This window comes from Opisthocomus hoazin, chromosome 11, assembly GCF_030867145.1.
Source record: "Opisthocomus hoazin isolate bOpiHoa1 chromosome 11, bOpiHoa1.hap1, whole genome shotgun sequence".
In the NCBI taxonomy this organism is placed as follows: Eukaryota; Metazoa; Chordata; class Aves; order Opisthocomiformes; family Opisthocomidae; genus Opisthocomus; species Opisthocomus hoazin.
The window spans coordinates 8,259,600-8,277,002 of record NC_134424.1 but is presented as its reverse complement, the minus strand read 5'-3'; the positions used below and the strand labels follow the sequence as shown (position 1 = coordinate 8,277,002).

At 52.1% G+C, this 17,403-nt stretch overlaps 1 protein-coding gene across 3 annotated transcripts in view; it reads right to left on the bottom strand.

The window, feature by feature from the left end:
* PRICKLE2 (prickle planar cell polarity protein 2) overlaps window positions 1–17,403 on the bottom strand; it is a 111,777-nt gene that overhangs the window by 38,635 nt on the left and 55,739 nt on the right. The window contains exon 1 of one of the 3 annotated variants that reach the window (XM_075432525.1): window positions 5,462–5,947. The exons of the other annotated variants lie outside the window; for them this stretch is intronic. The gene's annotated coding sequence lies outside the window, so the exon portion shown is untranslated. Of the gene's footprint in view, window positions 1–5,461; window positions 5,948–17,403 lie in introns of those variants that run through there. 3 annotated transcript variants of the gene reach the window in all.

Below are 17,403 nucleotides of genomic sequence, written 5' to 3'. Positions count from 1 at the left end.
GGTGGGCACGCAGGACCGAACGCCACAAACCCAGGCTGGGCACCACGGCTATTGTAGGAAAGGGCGGTGCAAGATCCCAACCCCTCCCGGCAGCAGCAAGAACGAAGGCAGAGTTTCAAATCATGGCAGAAATGTTAAAATTCCTCTCGGACAAAGAAGCCAACAGCCCTTGTCATCCCCCGGCGCGGCTTATCTCTGCTGCTCACTTGTTTCTTCTGGGATGGAAATAAATGGGCTGCATCAGGGAGCAGCTCCGTCTCCAGAGAAGGCGAGGAGCAGGAACGCCACGGCCAGTGCCGGGCCACACGATGCCTCTGCTGCGCTCCCTAATAAAGGATTTGCATGCATTTGCGCACACATTAACACACAAGATTGGGAATCCCTCAGAAAGCAATTGTCTGCCCAGCTCGGATGGGATGTGTGAAAGCAAAGGGGCAATTCCCTTCCCGCTCGGCTTAAGACATACACAGCAGCCTGATTTTTTTCCAGCATCGTGCCATCGTTCTGATTGCAATGAGGCCTTTGGGTCAGCCATCAGTCAGTAAATCACAAGGCTTTCAGAAACGGGAGAGGCTGAGGATTTGGGGCAGCTCACGCGACCCCTGAGCCTCTTAGCAAGGGCGTCTTGATATCCCTGCCTGTTCTCTCCTCCCCTCATTTGAGAGCTAATGAGGCATCTTCCCACCCTGAGCGAGCTCCAGCTACACAGACCCATTTCTCCAGACCCCACAGGCAAGGCAAACATTTATCTAAACTGAAAAATTGACGTAGTCTTTCACCAACACAAGGAGAGCCTGGTGGCTCTTCTGCAGTACAGGCACCACTCTCCCATTTCACAAAAGGGGAAGCCGAGGTGTGGCAGTACCCATACCCACAGGCAGCACCCAGTCGTGGCTTCCCCATCAACACCCTGAACATCAGCTTCTCCAGAGGAGCCCCAAGCTTTTGTGCTCAAAACAGACACTTGGAGCTGAAGCTCTGCCTCCATTTCCAGTTCCTCTAACACCATATTTTGAACCAAACTCTCCCAGTAGCTCAACTAGCTGCTGCCCATGGCCCCAGGTCCCACGGACCTCAGCAACAAAGCGTCACCTTTCTGGACAAAACATTTCTGCAACTTCACAGCTCTTCCAGAGTCACTTCAGCTGGAAAAAGAACTACCAGTGGAATGAATTGCAAAGACCTTGTGCTACCTGGGTTGAAAAGGAAGCTCAGTGAAAGCTTTTATCTGCCAGACTGGGGTGCAGAATCACAGAATGGTCGGGGTTGGAAGGGACCTCTGGGGGTCATCTAGTCCAACCCCCCTGCCGAAGCAGGGTCACCTACAGCAGGCTGCACAGGGCCTTGTCCAGGCGGGTCTTGCATATCTCCAGAGAAGGAGACTCCACAGCCTCTCTGGGCAGCCTGTTCCAGTGCTCCGTCATCCTCAAAAGTGAAGAAGTTCTTCCTCATATTCAGCTGGAACTTCCTATGCTTCATTTTGTGTCCATTGCCCCTTGAAGGGGCAATGAGCACAAACCAGAAGGCCAGAATGAGCCAGAAGGCTAAAGGAGGTGAATTAGACATGGGCATCTACAATAGCAGCAATTCAATGTCTGAAGACAAGGTGCCCTTGCTGGTCTGCAAAGGATGGCCAAGGGAGGACAATGCTCACTTGATCCAAGATGCTGTAGGAACAGTTGGCTTAAAAGATCAACATTAGGTGGGAACAACAGAGCAGGTAGCACAGTAATGCCAAGAAGCCCAGGAAGAGAGAAATAACCCAGCAACTAAATTACTCCTATAGATGCAATTCCCCCCAGTCTCAGTGCCCATAGGGGAGCACGTGTAGCTGTACATCTCCGGAAAGGTCTGCAGTAGGTGGGGAAACACTGAGAGGATGGAAGAGTTGCAACTCAGACTCTTCTCCATCTTCCCCATCCATCTTCTCTTCTCTACCCACTTGATCTATTCGAGGCAAGCCAGATTTTCAGTGTTGCTTTATTTTTAATCCCCTCTGACCTCCACAGCGCCAACTACAGCAATTGCAAAGGTATCCAGGGTGCCGCTGAGGCTTTCATTACAAACCCCATTTCCACTCCTGGAAAAATTCTCCTCTCTGCCTGAAGTTGTCCATGTTTGGTCTCAGACTGGATACCAATTTTATTTTTAAGACTGTAAAAATCCTTTACCATCGCAAGAGTTATTCTTGCTTAATTAAGAAAAAGAAGAAAAAGACAAACTATTCTCTATTGCCAGCTGCAGCCAAATATAAGCAAAAGCAGTCTCTGAGGATTTTCCAGTTGGTCTGCCTTCACAGTGAAGCAGGATCATCAATTTAAGCAGCGGTTGGAACATCTGCCTGTGGGTCCCCACCACCCTTGTCCCCAAACCACTGCTTCCCTGCGGCACGGCCTGGGGCAGCCTCCACGCTGCTTCCAGTTCTTCTCTCTGTGGTCTTCGGCACCACGTGGCAGACAACAACCATCAGCGCACAAGGCTGTGCTCCTCCCAGACGAGGCCAAGAAAAGAGGACAAAACATGACACAACGTACAAACCCCCAAATCCCTCCTCTGGGCTGCCTTGGTGCCCTCGTAGGCAAACCAGGCACCAGGACCACAGCCCCAAGCCATGGCCAGACCTCTCAGCACCACTGCAGCACGAATTAAAACATGCCCAACCTTTCCAAACTGTGGCCAAATCACGGCAGGGGAGCTGGGGTGCATCACAGGTCATTCTGGGGAGCCCAGGTTCTCTGCGGTGAACGCAGGTCCCCGCTCAGGCTCCAGTTCCTCCTCGTGAGCTGGGGAAGAGCCCCAGGGTGCGTAAACACCCTCCTGACCTGAACCACACTGCCAGGCTGCTCCCGGGAGCTGCAACCCCTGACACGAACTGTGAAAATTCTGATGCATAAAGATGAGATGTTTAAATTAAGGGATATTAATAACTTGGCAGATCTCAGGAGAACTCTCTATTTGGAGCTCTCAAGCCGTTTGGCAGAAGATGCAACATTTTTTTTTTGTAATAGAGGTTAGACAGAGGTGGGCAAAGTGCTATACCCATGTGAGCTGTAGATCAAACAAAGGGGAGAGAGAGAAGGGGAAAGGTAAGGTGCTGTGAGCCCCAACCTATTGCCCAGCCATGCTACCAGGAGAAAATGTGTCCAGCAAGCTGTTCTGTCACATCCAGGACGATGGAGGCAGCCTGCCAGCTCACAGGCTCACCACTCATCTCAACATATTTATGTCAGGTTTTTTTTTTCCCCCTCCTTGAAGGGGAACGACAACAATCACATATTTTTTCCTGGTCATGGAGGAGAAATGCAAACCCCTGGTTTCCAAGCTGAAGAGAAGAACACGCTCAACAACAACAATAACAAGCCTGAAGCTGATGGGCAAACCATGCTGAAGCCAATCTCATGATTTTGGAAGGCAGTGGAGCCACGGGACGGGCAGACCCAGGAGCTGTGGACAACCGAGAGGCGTTTGGTGTCCCCCGTGGCAGGACAACCTCAAGTCCCTGAGAACCCACGGGGTCCCTGGCCGGCACGGATGGGGCAGGGGAGGCAGCGGATGGAGCAGGCAGCAGCAGGACCCCGGCCAAACCCCCTCCAGGCTGAGTTCAGCAGCGCTCGCCACCCGAGAGCCAACGCGCGTCTGGGCTGCAAAGCCCCTGTCCTACCCCACAGGTTACCTTGTCAGGCTCTTAATTACACCATTCAGTGGCTTTTCAGCCTAACACAATGCAGAGCTGTATCACAGGGGGCTTCTTTCTGCTTCTTAACTGAGGGCAGAAAATTGCCTCCAAGGCTCGAGTTCTAGCAAGGTTTAAGCTCTACCCCTCGATCCAAACCCAGCTCTCCACAAAGAAGCCTGGCTCTGTTCAGCATGTGGGGCCTCACCGTCTTCTCAAGTCTGCATAACCCTGGTCCTTTTGCAGGCAGTACTGATCTTCCTGCCCACCCTTTCCCCCCACCCCGTTCCAGGCGTGCAGCCCACCTCTCCAGCGCCGGGCTGGGACAGACAGGCTCTGCCGAGCGGGTTCGCAGTAATCGGCCCTGGGGCTGTAAGTGCTATTTTAAGGGACTTTGCCAGCTTGCGTTTGCAGCATGACAAGCAGAAACCACGGGAAGCAGTAAACACACTGCGATTCGAGCACCTCCCAGGCCCTATGTCCTAAGGGAAAAAACCCGGCTGATAGGCAAAACACTCGGAAACAGGGCGAGCTAGGCTGAAAATTGTAATTATTTCAAAACTTGAGGCTGAGACGGCATCCCCTGAGACAGGCAGTACTGACCGGCTCGTGAAAGCAATCCCTGCCAGCCGCATCTGTGTACGTGCAGGCTAAGCCCGAGCGAGTCTGCCAACAGCAAGTGCGCAAGGCTGGGTCATTTCGTTAAGCTGAGTCTGGCTGGTAGAAAACACGCAACGGGAGAAGATTAACATAAGAAGCAAAATATAATCTTGTTAGCTGCAGATAGTTTTACTTTACAAATCTTTTATCGCAGGCTCAAGCCGGCACCCTTATAAACACAACGCAGCAATGTGCGACATGTAAGTGCTCCCACAGTAGGTGGAATAACAGCGGAATAAGTCAGGTAAGTTACAGGATAAGAGAGCTAAAACTGAAAGGATGACTCTGCATCTGGTGCGAATAATTATTTTGGCATTATTCTGTCCAGCGCTAATCCTCAACAGCTCGAAAAGATTCAATCAGTGTTTAGCACTGCCAAGGAATCATGACTACAAAACACAGAGTAACTGGATTAAAATCTTTCCACGGTCACAGGTCACGTCTGTGTCACATCTGCTTAAAATATTCCTTCAAGAAACAGAAAAAAGGAAAGGAAATTTGACTTGAAAAGACTGCATTGAAAAACATAACCCCCAGGTTGCGGTTGTAGGGTGGTTTATACTTAGGCATTCTGGCATGAAAAAGAAGGACGCAGAAAGATTATTACTTCAAAACTCTCTGTCCTCAGGAAGGCAAAACCACCAGAATAAACATCTGAACAGTAATGTCCTCATCCACACCATCAGCCTGCTCGCAGTCTGCTCAGAAAATGCCCAGACAACTCAGCCTCTGGAAGCTGCAGTTACCAGAGCAATAAAATCAACACTGTGAGATGAGGATTTTTTTATACTTATTCCTATTTAGAGCCAGCTGAGCCTTCCTAGTTATTTTTAAAATGAAAAACCCATTTCAGTGGCATCAGCGTTTCCCCCCGACTTCCTGCAGCTGCAGAAATGCAATTTAACAATTAACCTTCCACATCCACAAACAACGAGAACGCCAAAGGGTGGGGAAAACAGCGCAGCCCCCCATAGCTCACCACCACCAGCACGCTGAGCAAAGTTAGCAGGCAGCGACGTGCATCCACAGAACGCTGCTTATTCCTCCTCCTCCTCCTCCCTGCTACTTTCCATCCCTCCTAAAAACCCACGACGACTTCGAAGTCGCTGGCAAAACGCAGTTTCTTACCTGTTCCCACTGACGACGGCAGCGCAGGAGGGTGGAATCCAGCGGGTCGCCCAGCCGCCCTAGTCGTGCCAGCCGCTGTCGGGCTGGTGGGCTGCTCCCGGGGCCAGCCCAAGCTCCGCAGTGCCATAAAGCCTCCCACCGCCCCGACAGATGCAGCCAGGGGCTGCCACCGGAGCCGTTCAGAGGCGGCACGCACCGCCCGCGGCACGTCCGCCAAGGAAACCCGCCGGGGAGAAACGTGCCATCCCTGCCCCGCGTCTTCGGCTCACACTTCAGTCAACTGGCTCCGAAATCCGGCTCCGGAGGGTGCCCCCCATCCAAAGGAATCCAGCAGCTTCCCCCTCAACCCGCCTTTCGCTAAGTGACCCTTCGAGGTGGCGGGAGGATGTCCAATTTGCTCTCCGAGCGCGAGGCATTAACGAGGAGAGACGCAGCCCGTGGAGAATAACCGCCGGCGCGGGAGCGGCGCGGGGCTCTGCTGTTGCATTGCTGTCCTCTCCTGCATGCTAATGAGCAATGATGTCAGCAAGCCAAAGCCACCGCATCCGGACCGCGCGCCGCGGCCCCGGCCACCCGCCCCGTTATTTACATGGAAATCAGCCCGCTCTCAGAAATCAATAAATCCTGTAGGCAGCTTAGGGAAAGCGAGGGGGGGGGGAAGGAAAAAAAAATAAAAATCCTTCTCACTGGCTCGCATGTGCGTGTTTCGAAGAGTTGGCTCCGCACCAGCAGCCAAATTGAACGGTGTGAAGACACTAATTACCCTTCCCCAACGATCATCTCATTTGACGCTGACCGAATCTCAACTTGCTGTCAAACTTCAGGCACCGCTTCACAGCTACGCGGGCTATTAAAGCAACGATCCGCTGGCTCTGAGCAACGTATCGTTCTTCTCCTGGCTTTCAGTGCCCTCTTAATTATTTTCTGCAGTCATCTGCTATGATTCCCCACTGGTTTTTAGATGGAGCATGTTTGTGCACCAGCAGGGCTAAATATTCTAGGAAACACAAGTTATTAGCGTGGCATTTTGGCTACTGCATATTTTAACCCACCTTCTTTCATACGGCCCCGAGAGATGTACGATCCGCACCTTTTACGTGCGCCTCAGGTGAGTACCGCCAGCCCCAGGAACACGCCACCGCAACGGGGATGCCGAAGCCTCCTTCCCCCAGGTCTCCCCCCGCAAGAAAAGAAAAGAAAACACAGAGAAGGAGCTGCCAAATCTCTTCTGCTGCTCTTAAAGCCGGTTGCCTGGGAATGAGGTGGTCACAAATGAATCTCTGCTTCAAGTCAACTGGAGAGGAGCATTTTGCATTTGAAAAAAAGTGAGTGAAATTCAGAAACCTAGTTTCCGTGGGCTCAGAAAAAATACAGAAAGCACATTAAACCTGCCCAACACGTAGTGCTTTTGTAGCACACTCCTGACTTTCGGGGCCCGGCTCTGGATTTCAGAGCCCCTCATTTTGGCAATATCAGCTATGTTTACAGAACACAGAAGGACGCAGAAACTACAGCTGCGAGTCTTTCCGCAGCCTCAAATGCCTTAAATTATTATTATTAAGGCTCATAAATTAGGTTTCATTATATGGAATTACACTCAAAATCTCAAGGGCAAGATCTTCAGCTGGGACAAACCAGCCCAGCTCCCCCTCGGAGCTGCCCCAGCTCACCCCGGCCAAGCGGGTTTTTCCCCCCTTTTCTTTTGTTTTTTTTTAATTAAATCTGCAGCTGGAAGTCCAAGAGTTGAGCACCAACCCTGTTACCGCACCCAGCCGGGTCGGACCTTCCGTTCACAGAGAAAGGAGCAGCATCACCTCCACTTCTGCTGGGGACGGCCGCAGCGCCGCAGAGGGTCCCCTCCAACTACACAGAGCAACAGAAGTTGTAGGGAAAAACTCCCCTGACCCTTTAGCTTCCTAAACTGGCACATTTTTCCCCCTCCAGCTTGCATCGGCGCTGCGGGCGGGCTGTCAGCTCACCTCTCCATGGCTAACACGCCACGGCCCCACCGTGATGTATTTTTCCCTCTTAAATTCAGAACATGTTAATTACAATCCAAAGGAATTGAGACAAAACTGAATTGGGCAAAAGCAAATAAAGAAGCCTGCTTATAAACCGATAATGCTGAGCAGAAATGCTGCAGAGCAGAAATTACCCGTGTTTACCGTAATAATCTTCCCTGGAAATGTATTGCTAAAAGCACGCCGCAGTGGCTTGGGGCTCCAAGCAGCACAAAGAATATGTACCGCTCCTTACGGTAGGACCTGCAGGCACTAATTTTCGCTGAACACACCAGTAAAATGTCTGACTTTATCTGCATTAACTTTCAAGGAGCAAAGGCCCCTTAGCTATAAACACTTGCGAGCAAAGTGTCTATTAATGCCCCAAGTGCCACTTGAGCAGGATTGCCAGCCGGCCCCGCGCACGGAGGAAAGCCTGACAGGGCACGAGCCTGACTGTCCAACCCCGCTTCTTGTACAACGCACTCTGTGTAACTCCATCTACAGCAGCTCCAGTCAGCCAGCACCAGCCTGACACGATCCCACCACCATGTTGGTGTCATCCCCACGCAACCAAGCATCCTACAGCAAAGCTGAACTCTGCTTGGCTGCCTTGGCCAACTGGATTATCCCCAAGAAAGGGATCACACCAGAAATTGCAAACTTTTATGTATAAGTTGATCCACAAAGATAAAACAGGAGAGAGAACCACACGCTGATACAAAAGATCAGTGAGACCAACACTTCCAACATCTCAGCTGCATGGCTAGCTATGAGCAGAAGAGCTTTGGGTCTCCAAACAGCGTGAATAATTGCCATCACTCCTGGCAAACTCCTCGTTCCAATGCTTGCAACCCTAAATATCCACAAAATCTAATGAACAGGCTCTTCTGTGACAAGAAAACAGATTAGAAGCTGCCATGTTTGGACACACAACTGTCTCAGGAAGGTGGAAATGAGCCTTCCTGCTTTGAAAGAAGCCGGTTCATTGGCAACTGCTCCACATCAACGTTACCTACTGCAAGGCTTGTGAAAAGGTCATGTGTTGGAATAACTCGAGAATGCACACAAGATTTCTTGACAGATTCTGCACGTTATGCAGGTGAAATGGGTGTTTCATTAAGCAGCAAGGAGAATACCGAGCCGGTGGAGCACGTTATCAAAGGTCACGTGAAGGACTTGCACCATTACGAGGATGGATGCTGACAACTGCCAGCAATGAAGCAAATGACCAGAAGTAAAACCTTAGCTACTGAAATAAAGAAAGATTGAGAGCAGGAAGCCATTGTTGAGGAAAAAAGAGGTGTGAGATGGACAACTCTGCTTGTAAATGTAGCCACATCTTTCTGCCCTTCGCTGTTAGTTGTAAGGACAAAGACCCAAACCCAGTCAACGTTAAACTTTCTGCCATTTGCACAAACTCACCCATCCCTACGGCTAATTAGACAAATCACCGTAAGAGCCCTTGTTTCGCAAACGCTGTATTTTATCACCTCGGTGTATCGACCGGCCGTCAGTCAATAGGGCTCCACGTGACGCCGCTGACTCTGCCGATGACAACGAGCTACACGGCACGGCCACGCGCAGCGACAGCAGGCTGGCGTCCCCGAGGTCAGCGGGCCACTAACCTGATGAATGTCAGATCAAGTTGCCTTTCTGAATTATTTAGCGAGCATCCTCTGCCGCAGCTTGCTGGGGCAGCGCACAGCACTGCTACCTCAGGATGCCACAGAAGCTCCAGCCTCCCGAAATGCTGCCCACAGGGACGAGGGCTGTCCCCTGCGCAGCGCGCACCATGAGCCTGCCCGGGCTCGGTGGGATGGCAGGTCCCCGTCACCGAGCCCGTCCTGGCTCACAGCGACAGGCACGGTACCAGATTACTTTCCCATCGCTCTTTCTACCCACAGAAATGCAGAACTGGATGCTGACGGGGGTTCTTCCACGCTCGCCCCTGTAATTTGCAGAGAAAGCTCCGCTCGCCGAGCCAGCGCTCCCAGCCCGGTGCCAGGTCGGGCCGTGCCCAGCGCAGTCGCTGGGCTGGGGAACAGCCGGAGCTCCGCTCCCACCGCAGCGACCAGCAGCAGAACGAGAGGCTGCAGAGGGCTTTGCAAACGCTGGAGGGGAAAGGCAAGGCGACTGCGAAGAGCTGTTAGCAGTGAGCAGGGAAGGGAGAAGACCCTACGGGGCAGGGTCTGGCCCAACTCCTCCCGCCCAAACGCCTGGCTCTTCAGGAGACACATAGGGACGTGCCCAAGGGACGGGGAAAGCTCCTAGGAGAACTCGAGTCACAAAATACAGGTTGGGACTTTAAACGAGGCTGAACTCTCTTTTTTCTTCTTTTTTTTTTTAATTTTTTATGCAATGTAGCAGATCCTCCCCATACCTCTTCACACCAGAAGCAGGGATGTCTTAAAGAAAAACGGGATGGAGGGAGGGGCAGAGAGACCACCACCACATGCAGATCATTAATCCCAAAAACTTGGCCTCCTCCGCTCTTCCTCGGGGCTGCCATTTGTACCTTCTCGCGGCTGCTGCCGGAGACCGCGCGAGACGGACCCTCTCCTCCCGCTGCCGCGTTCGACTCATTTTCGGCACAGCCATGGGCAAGGATCCACGCTGCCGGTCTGCAAGGAGGAACTGAGTTTTTAAAACACCACCGAGCCCAGCAGCAGCTGACACAGACGGGGAGGTACAGCCCACACGCAGCGATTTCAGAGACAATTTGCTGCATTTCCTACCAATCCGCCCAGCGAGGCAGGCCTGACCCTCGCTGGCATCCCTCGGCGCACGGGCAGAGCCGGGCGGCGAGGCAGCGGCTGCGAGCGCACCCCGTGCCGTCCGCGGCCCCTGGCAGCACCGACCCGGGCGAAAGCGGAGGTGATGCCAAGGGAGGACCCGGCACATTGCTCCTGAGCATCGCTGTCCTGCACCCCGTCCCCCCCACGGCAAGGCACCCCGAAAGGACCCTCACCCACCGACTGTCCCCAACCACCACGCACCCCCAGCCTGCAGACCGGCAGAGCACGCTGCAGACAGCGTTTCAATCAATCCCTGTATCTCTTTCTCTTTTTTTTTTAACAAAATCACCTAAATGCAAGAAGCTTTAGAGAGCTTAACAACAATAAGGCTTTTCCTAACCTCCAGCTTTAACTGGGCACTACCATCTTTTTTACTTTCGTATGTTGAAATCAAATTTGTAACCGAATGTGAACAACAGTCTGGATGCTCATGCGGTTTTCTCCCCTTTGCCAGCCTGATAGTGTTCTCATCCGAAGACTTTTTAATAGTGTCCTTTAATGATGCCTACAAAAGCCTCATTAAAGCACTGTATCGTAATTTCAGCTAAATAAACTCAACGCAGTTATTTTTTTAATGACATTATTTTTCTTGGGGCCTTTCCACAAATAATAAAGCGTTCACTGAAAATATGTTACGAAGGAAATGCATAAATCTTCAGCTTATCTGGTGGTATGTTTTCCAAAGATCTAAACCTTTGATCAGCAACAAATTAATTTTCCATTTACACAAAATAGAAGATGTATTTCCAGGATAACCAAATAACCCTGCAAGTCTGCATGAACACGTGCCTTGGCAGCAGCTCAGGGCTCCCTCGCTGCCTGACGCTGTCAGGGTCGCTGTCACCTTAGATGATTTTTGTTTTATTTTTTGGCTCCAAACCTGTCTAATAGGGTGTTTCGGGTCAGTGGTTCATGCCCTGAGGATTTCTTGCCTTTGCTTGCCGAGCTCCCCTCCGCACCAGCCATGCACCACACGGTCGCGTGTCGTCGCCCCCTCCCCCCCAAAAAGCTGTGCATCCCACAGGACCGGGGCACAGTGCTCATCCATCTCTGTGCTCAGAGGTGGGTCTTGGGCCAGCCCTGAGTCCTGGCCAAGCAACACAACTCTGGTTTTTACCTCGCTAAACCAGACGACGCACATCTCCTCTGGCTGCCGGTGGGATTTCGGTGCTCCCGGTGCCCCGGGCACCGGGCGAGCCCCTGCTCCAAGCCAGGCACCGCGGGCAGGCCCGGGGACTGCCCAAACCTCCGTCCCAGCTCCCCAGGAACCAACGATGGTTTAAACAGCCGTGCTTCTGCTCCCACCCAGGCGAGACACGGCTGCCTGCTCTCTGCCAGCGAAGAGAAAAGACCTCTTTGCTGCTTGCTCCCAAACTGTGTTAAACGCACAGGGGAGTGGTAAATTCAGCCCATTTTTGGATCCGCTCGATGCTCCCGTAACACGTCTGGGAGGAAATCACATGCATTGGGTCATGAACAGAAATGAGCTTCCATGATGCCTTTGAGTCTTAAACTTCCCAGTGTATTTGCAAAGGCAGGGAGATCAGCCACAGTCAGGAACGCACGTGGCTCCTCACTTCCTACCTCCGTGGGAAGAAGGTGCCAAAACAGGTTTTTATTTCATACCTGAGAGCATGAAGTAGACCTGCATGACGTAAAACCAGCTAGCGTGAGCAGATGGACTGGCATGTGTTGTTTCGGTCCATCCCAAACTCGACCCATGACAAGACTTCTACAGTCCACCTCATCTTGATTTTAAATTAATAAAAACCCACCAATAAAATTATGAGAAGTGACACCTCGATTTAAGCCTGAGTGGCTTCCCGGCCCCAGCCCTCTTAGAACCACGGCCCCGTGCCTTGCCTGAAGCGCACGGAGCAGGTCAACGTGTCGTAGGCTACGGCGAGGTTTGCAGCCTGGCTGTCCCACTAGCTGAAGCTGGATGGAGCTCCGGTGTCCCCGAGACAGCCTGGCACCGCACACAAATGACAAGAGATGTTTGCTATTCTTCCCTTTGTTTTAATTAGTAATAACAATTTGTTCTCGTGGCTTGACATTTGTTCATACTTAGGAATAAATTGCTTCCTCGAATGATATGCTGAGATTACAACGGGCTTTCTGTGTTTGTGTTGGTTTTAGTAGCTCATAACAAACCATGAAATTCATTACTCTTGCCACGAGCACCCACGAGATGTGCCAACCAGTGTGTGATTTATACACAGCTCAACTCATGGAAATTAAAAGGTTTTAATGTTGCCTGCAAGAAGTCAAATTTCATACAGCTGAATTACAACAACAACAAAAAAAATCTCCGGCGCAAACTACGGCATTGCTTAATCTGCCTAAGGAGCCTGAACATTACAGTCAGGGCAAAAATAATTCACTAAACATTAATTAATTTAAGCATATAGTTTGAACAGCCTTCTCAGTGATAAGCCTTCTGGCCTGCAAGTCACTTCATTCTATATAAAGGACGATATTTAACAGTTTAACTTCTCTGCTACAATATAATTCGGCAAAACATTCCCGCTGAAAGAAACCACTGGAGAGCAGCCAGTGCCTCACCACCCTTAATGGGAAAGGGCTGTCAGTCATACACCAGCCCCACGTCTCCATGCCGTGCCGAGCCTCGTACATCAAACCCAATATACAAATTGCCAGCCCCATCAAGATCGTTAGAGCCGCTCAGCCCGTCAGGGAAAGGTCAGCGCGTCGCCGGCTCCGAAGGCAGCATCAATCACAGCCCCCATCAAAGGCGGCCGCGGCGGCGAGAGCGCGCAGCTGGAAACCCGCATCCCTTCCCCGTATAACCTGTCATCTTCTAAACCGGCTTCTCTTACTGTACAACATGGCCACGCTTTTATCTTATCGCGATCTACAGGGAAATGCAACTGAACCGGCTGCCACAGGAGCAGGGGGATCAGGGCCCGCGGGGAGGGATTAAGACCGTATCAGGAGAGGGCCGGCCAGAAGCGTGGCCCCAGACTCCAGTGCTGGCTCCCTCCGCCGCGGGGTCCCAGCCTCTCCCTGCTCTCCTGGACGGGTCCCGTGCTGGCGGCATCCCCGGAGCATCCCTCCTCGCTGCACCAGCCCCGGCCCTGCACACCCACAGGTCCGAGCCACCCTGTGAGGAGATGCTGGCTGGTGCCATCATAGCCACACCACGACATGGCTTGCAGATGTCCCCAGCCAGGGGACTTCAGGGGTGCCCCGTGCTCCTGGGGACACCAGCATCACCGTCCTGGTCTGCTGCTGCCCTCCACCAGCCTGAGCCTCCGGCACGGTGCTCCAGCCTGTACGAGCCCACGAGGGCATCCCACCAGCACCAGGAAGGGTGGGGAAACCCAATCACTCGTGACTGACGGGAGGACACCGGCATTATCAAACGCTCTCGCTCCATCAGTCACTGCTCGGGAAACACGCTGAAAACCACAGGCCGCTTCGTCCTCTTTTTTCCCCTCCATGGTGTGCTGCACGCAGCTTTCTCTTCCAAGGGCGAAGCAAACAGGTTTGCTAAACATGAGCAGGCTAAACAACACATCAGCCTTTTAGGAGCAATTATTGCTGCCGGAGATTTAGCGAGCCTCCTCATTTTGTGGTTCAGCAAGCATTTTGCTGCCTGCTTTGGAGTGGGCTGCTCCTTTCAAGCGAGCGCCCTGTGACGACGAGTAACCCTCCCCAGCGAAATAAAGCCCAGGTGGGCACCCAAGGGAGCGGTGCTTGCTTTTTGCCAAGCATTTAACCCACCGTGCCTCCCTGCAACAACGGACCAGCCATCTGGGGTCAGCTCTGCGGCTGCCAGCGGTTGTACCGAAGGCAGGGCTGGCCAGGCTCCCGCGGCAGAGGAGTGAGGACATTTCTAGAAAACAGTTGATGTTCTCTGGGTAGAGCTGGGAACCTGCCTGCGGTGTGCCCGGACTGGAGGAGATTGCTCTGCCCAGGATTGAGCCTGGTTATTCTGGTACAGGGCAGAAAGCAAAACGTGGAGGAAAAAGGCAATGAAGCAAGTGCTGGACATTGTCCTCTTCCCTCCACACCAAACAGGTTGGGATGCTCCAGAGCAGGGCGGCTCACCGGGCTGAGACCCTTGGAAACATGGAGTTGACGAGCCAGGGGAACATCTCAGCTTTCTGCGGCCTTATTTCAGCGCAAACAGCTCAATCCCCAAAATTCCTTCAGTGTGTAAACCAGGATCATTCCCCTGTACTAGTGTGGGGAAGCAGAGCGGGAGCGCAGTCGGGCTCCCTGCGGTACTAAGCCCTTCAGACGTATCTCAGAAAGATGAGCAACCATGAATGGCCAAACAGACAGATGGAGGAAGGAGAAGGGAAGCTCACGATACCGGCAAGACTATCATAATTAGTGTAATAAGCAGCAATCACGGCTCAACAGCTGCCTTCCCCTCCCTGAGCGTCTGCTACACGCACCAGCACAAACCCACGGCCAAGTGCGATTCTGGCACTTGCTGTACTCTGAACAGCTCTGCTTTGAATGAAGTTTTGACTTTGGTAAAGTTTTTATTCCATGTAAGATGCAGAGGAGAGCACTTTCCTGCTTCTCCAGCCTCTCCACCCTCACCCGAGCAAGCAGCACCCTGTGCTTACAGAAGGGTCACGAAACTGGGTTCAGTTTTGATGTCAACCGAGATTTTGCACGTGGCTTTGAACAAAACCCCATCACCGGTGAGCTGAGACAAACCTGCAATACTCAACTTTCTGAAGTTCCTGGAGCCTCAGAGATGACCCATTCTACAGAAAACGGCAAAACGTGACAAAAATCATTTACCATGGGCACATATCCATCCTCCTCTGATGGGCACGTGCCCAGCATCCTTCTCTGAACCATCTCTGAGACAAACTCCTTTGAAATACACTTGTCCCCATCCATGGCAGGGTTGCAGAAAGTTGGTAGTGCGCACACAGCACAGAAAATCCACTCTACAGCTCATCAAAATCCAAAGCAGCCCTGGTTTACAAGAGGGGACTTCTTGATAGGAGAATATTTGAAAGATTAGAAAGCAGATACTGTGACATAACTGAAATGCTGTGATTTTTTTCATACCAGTGCTTAATTAGCCCTGATGTACTGCCGCCCCACGCTGCTCCTGGTCATGGCCACAGCTCAGAACAGCCAACATCAGATGTGTTTGCTGCTCTGCCTCAGATCTGTGCCATGTGCTACGAAATTCAACTGACCCTTCTCCAAATTTTGGGGATCTGAGGGCTAAGCTCTCCAAAACCCCTCTGGAACCTCGATCAACCGCTTGCTGCTGCTTTGCTCATTCTGGGGAGTCCACTGCAAGGTAAAAGAGTGACCAACCCACTTTACCCGTGTTCCTCCACCACCCTTACCCCTAAACATCGGTTTTAGGGGTTGGATCATCATCGGCACCCAGTGCAGGGGTTGCAAAGTCGTTTACATGACAGGCTCTGGGCTCTAAATTGCGAAATACGTCATGGCTTAGACCCAGACTAATTCTGAATCATTTCTGGCGCTCGCGCTCCAGGAGGGATTGCTCTTCCCTCTTCCTTTCTGCCAGCCCTTGGTCTAACAGAGGTGGTCAAGGGAAGCAGTCAGATGCTCAGGATACCTGGATATTTTGGCAGTAGTTATGGATTCTGCTCCCACTGATTTTTAGTGGGTGTTAGACACTGAGAAAGTGTCTACTGGGAAGATGCTTGGAGGTGTGAGCTCTGAGCTCTTCATGCAAAGGACTGTTCCCTACAGTCTTTAAGAAAATGAGAGCATGGAGACAGCAACTAATAACAAGCTTGGACAGCAGAAAATATTTACATTGAGGAAATTTAACCCCACAGTGAAAGAAGCCGCAGCCAGGCTGGGCAGGAGAGGTCAGGAGTAGCTGCAAACAGGCGTTGACCCGCTGGAACCAGGGTGTCAACAAACACTGCGCTGAAAGGTTAAAAAACGTTACGTGTGACACCAGAACAAAGATTTCTTTAACTTCTCAGTGCACTGGAACACATTTGTACTTCCCTAATCCCTGACAAGCGGCACGTCAAAGCAACACGAGGAGCAGGAGCCGTTTGCTGTGACGGATCCTCGCCAGCTCCCCGGCCGGGACCCGGCTCACCACGGGGACCAGCCATGGCAGCTCCCGCACCGTCCCCGTCAGCACACCTTCACGACCAGTTATGCAGCCAGAGATAAGCAGCAAGTCAGTCTTGTCAATTGTGGGGTGCTGCCAGGCATCGCTTTACACGCAGCAACAAAAGATGACAGAGCAGAGGCTGGGGCACGGCGAGAAGGGCTCCGTGCTGCGTGCCGGGCGCGAGCCACCCGACTCCGTGACCGTCACCAGGAGCTGCAGGGCTCCCGGCCCATGCTCGGCGGGGAAAAGGGCTTCAGAGAGCAAAGAGCTTCGGTACGGTCGAGCCTTTCACTTGCCGCTCTGCTGCAAGGCACCAGTGGAAATTAATGGGGCTTTCAAGTACATAAATGGATTGCAGAGACATCTGCAGTGAGTTTATTAGCTAATTAGTCATGATGAGCATTTATTTTATGCAACAGTCATTCAGGTAAAGGAAGCAGTTCTCTCATACCCGTATATGTCCCTTTTACACCTGTTAAAAAGTGGGACAAAGCTGTCTCCCAGCGACACCAATAAGTAATAACCAAGATGAACTTTCTCTCCCCCAAGGGAGGTGCCCGCGGGCGCAGCCTGAGCTGGGCACGCCGCCTGCGGTGGCTATGGCATGGGACGGGGCCAGCATCACGGACCTTCAGCCCCAAAGCCCGGATCTGGCAGAGCTGTGCAACCAGTACAGCCTTTGGCATTAAGCCTGAGGCCGGCCTCGGGCTCACGCTACTGATCTAGAACCAGGTATCCTAAAATCTGACACAAGACCCTGTCTCATCTCAAAGGAATGCTTAATCCATCAGGCTGCTGCTGCTTCAGACCTTCCTCCTACTGCTTGGAGAAGCTGCCGTGATTTAGCCCTGGTCAGCAGCAAAGGACCACGAACCCAGGACAGAAGTCTAACGTCCTTTGCTGTGATCCTCTATGAGGATGCAACAGCCGACAAATAAACGTATTTCAATCATTTAAGTAGCTTCACTTAACAGATGTAGGAAACGTTAGATTTATAGCACCGGAGTAATTTGATACCTTCTACGCCCTTCACGA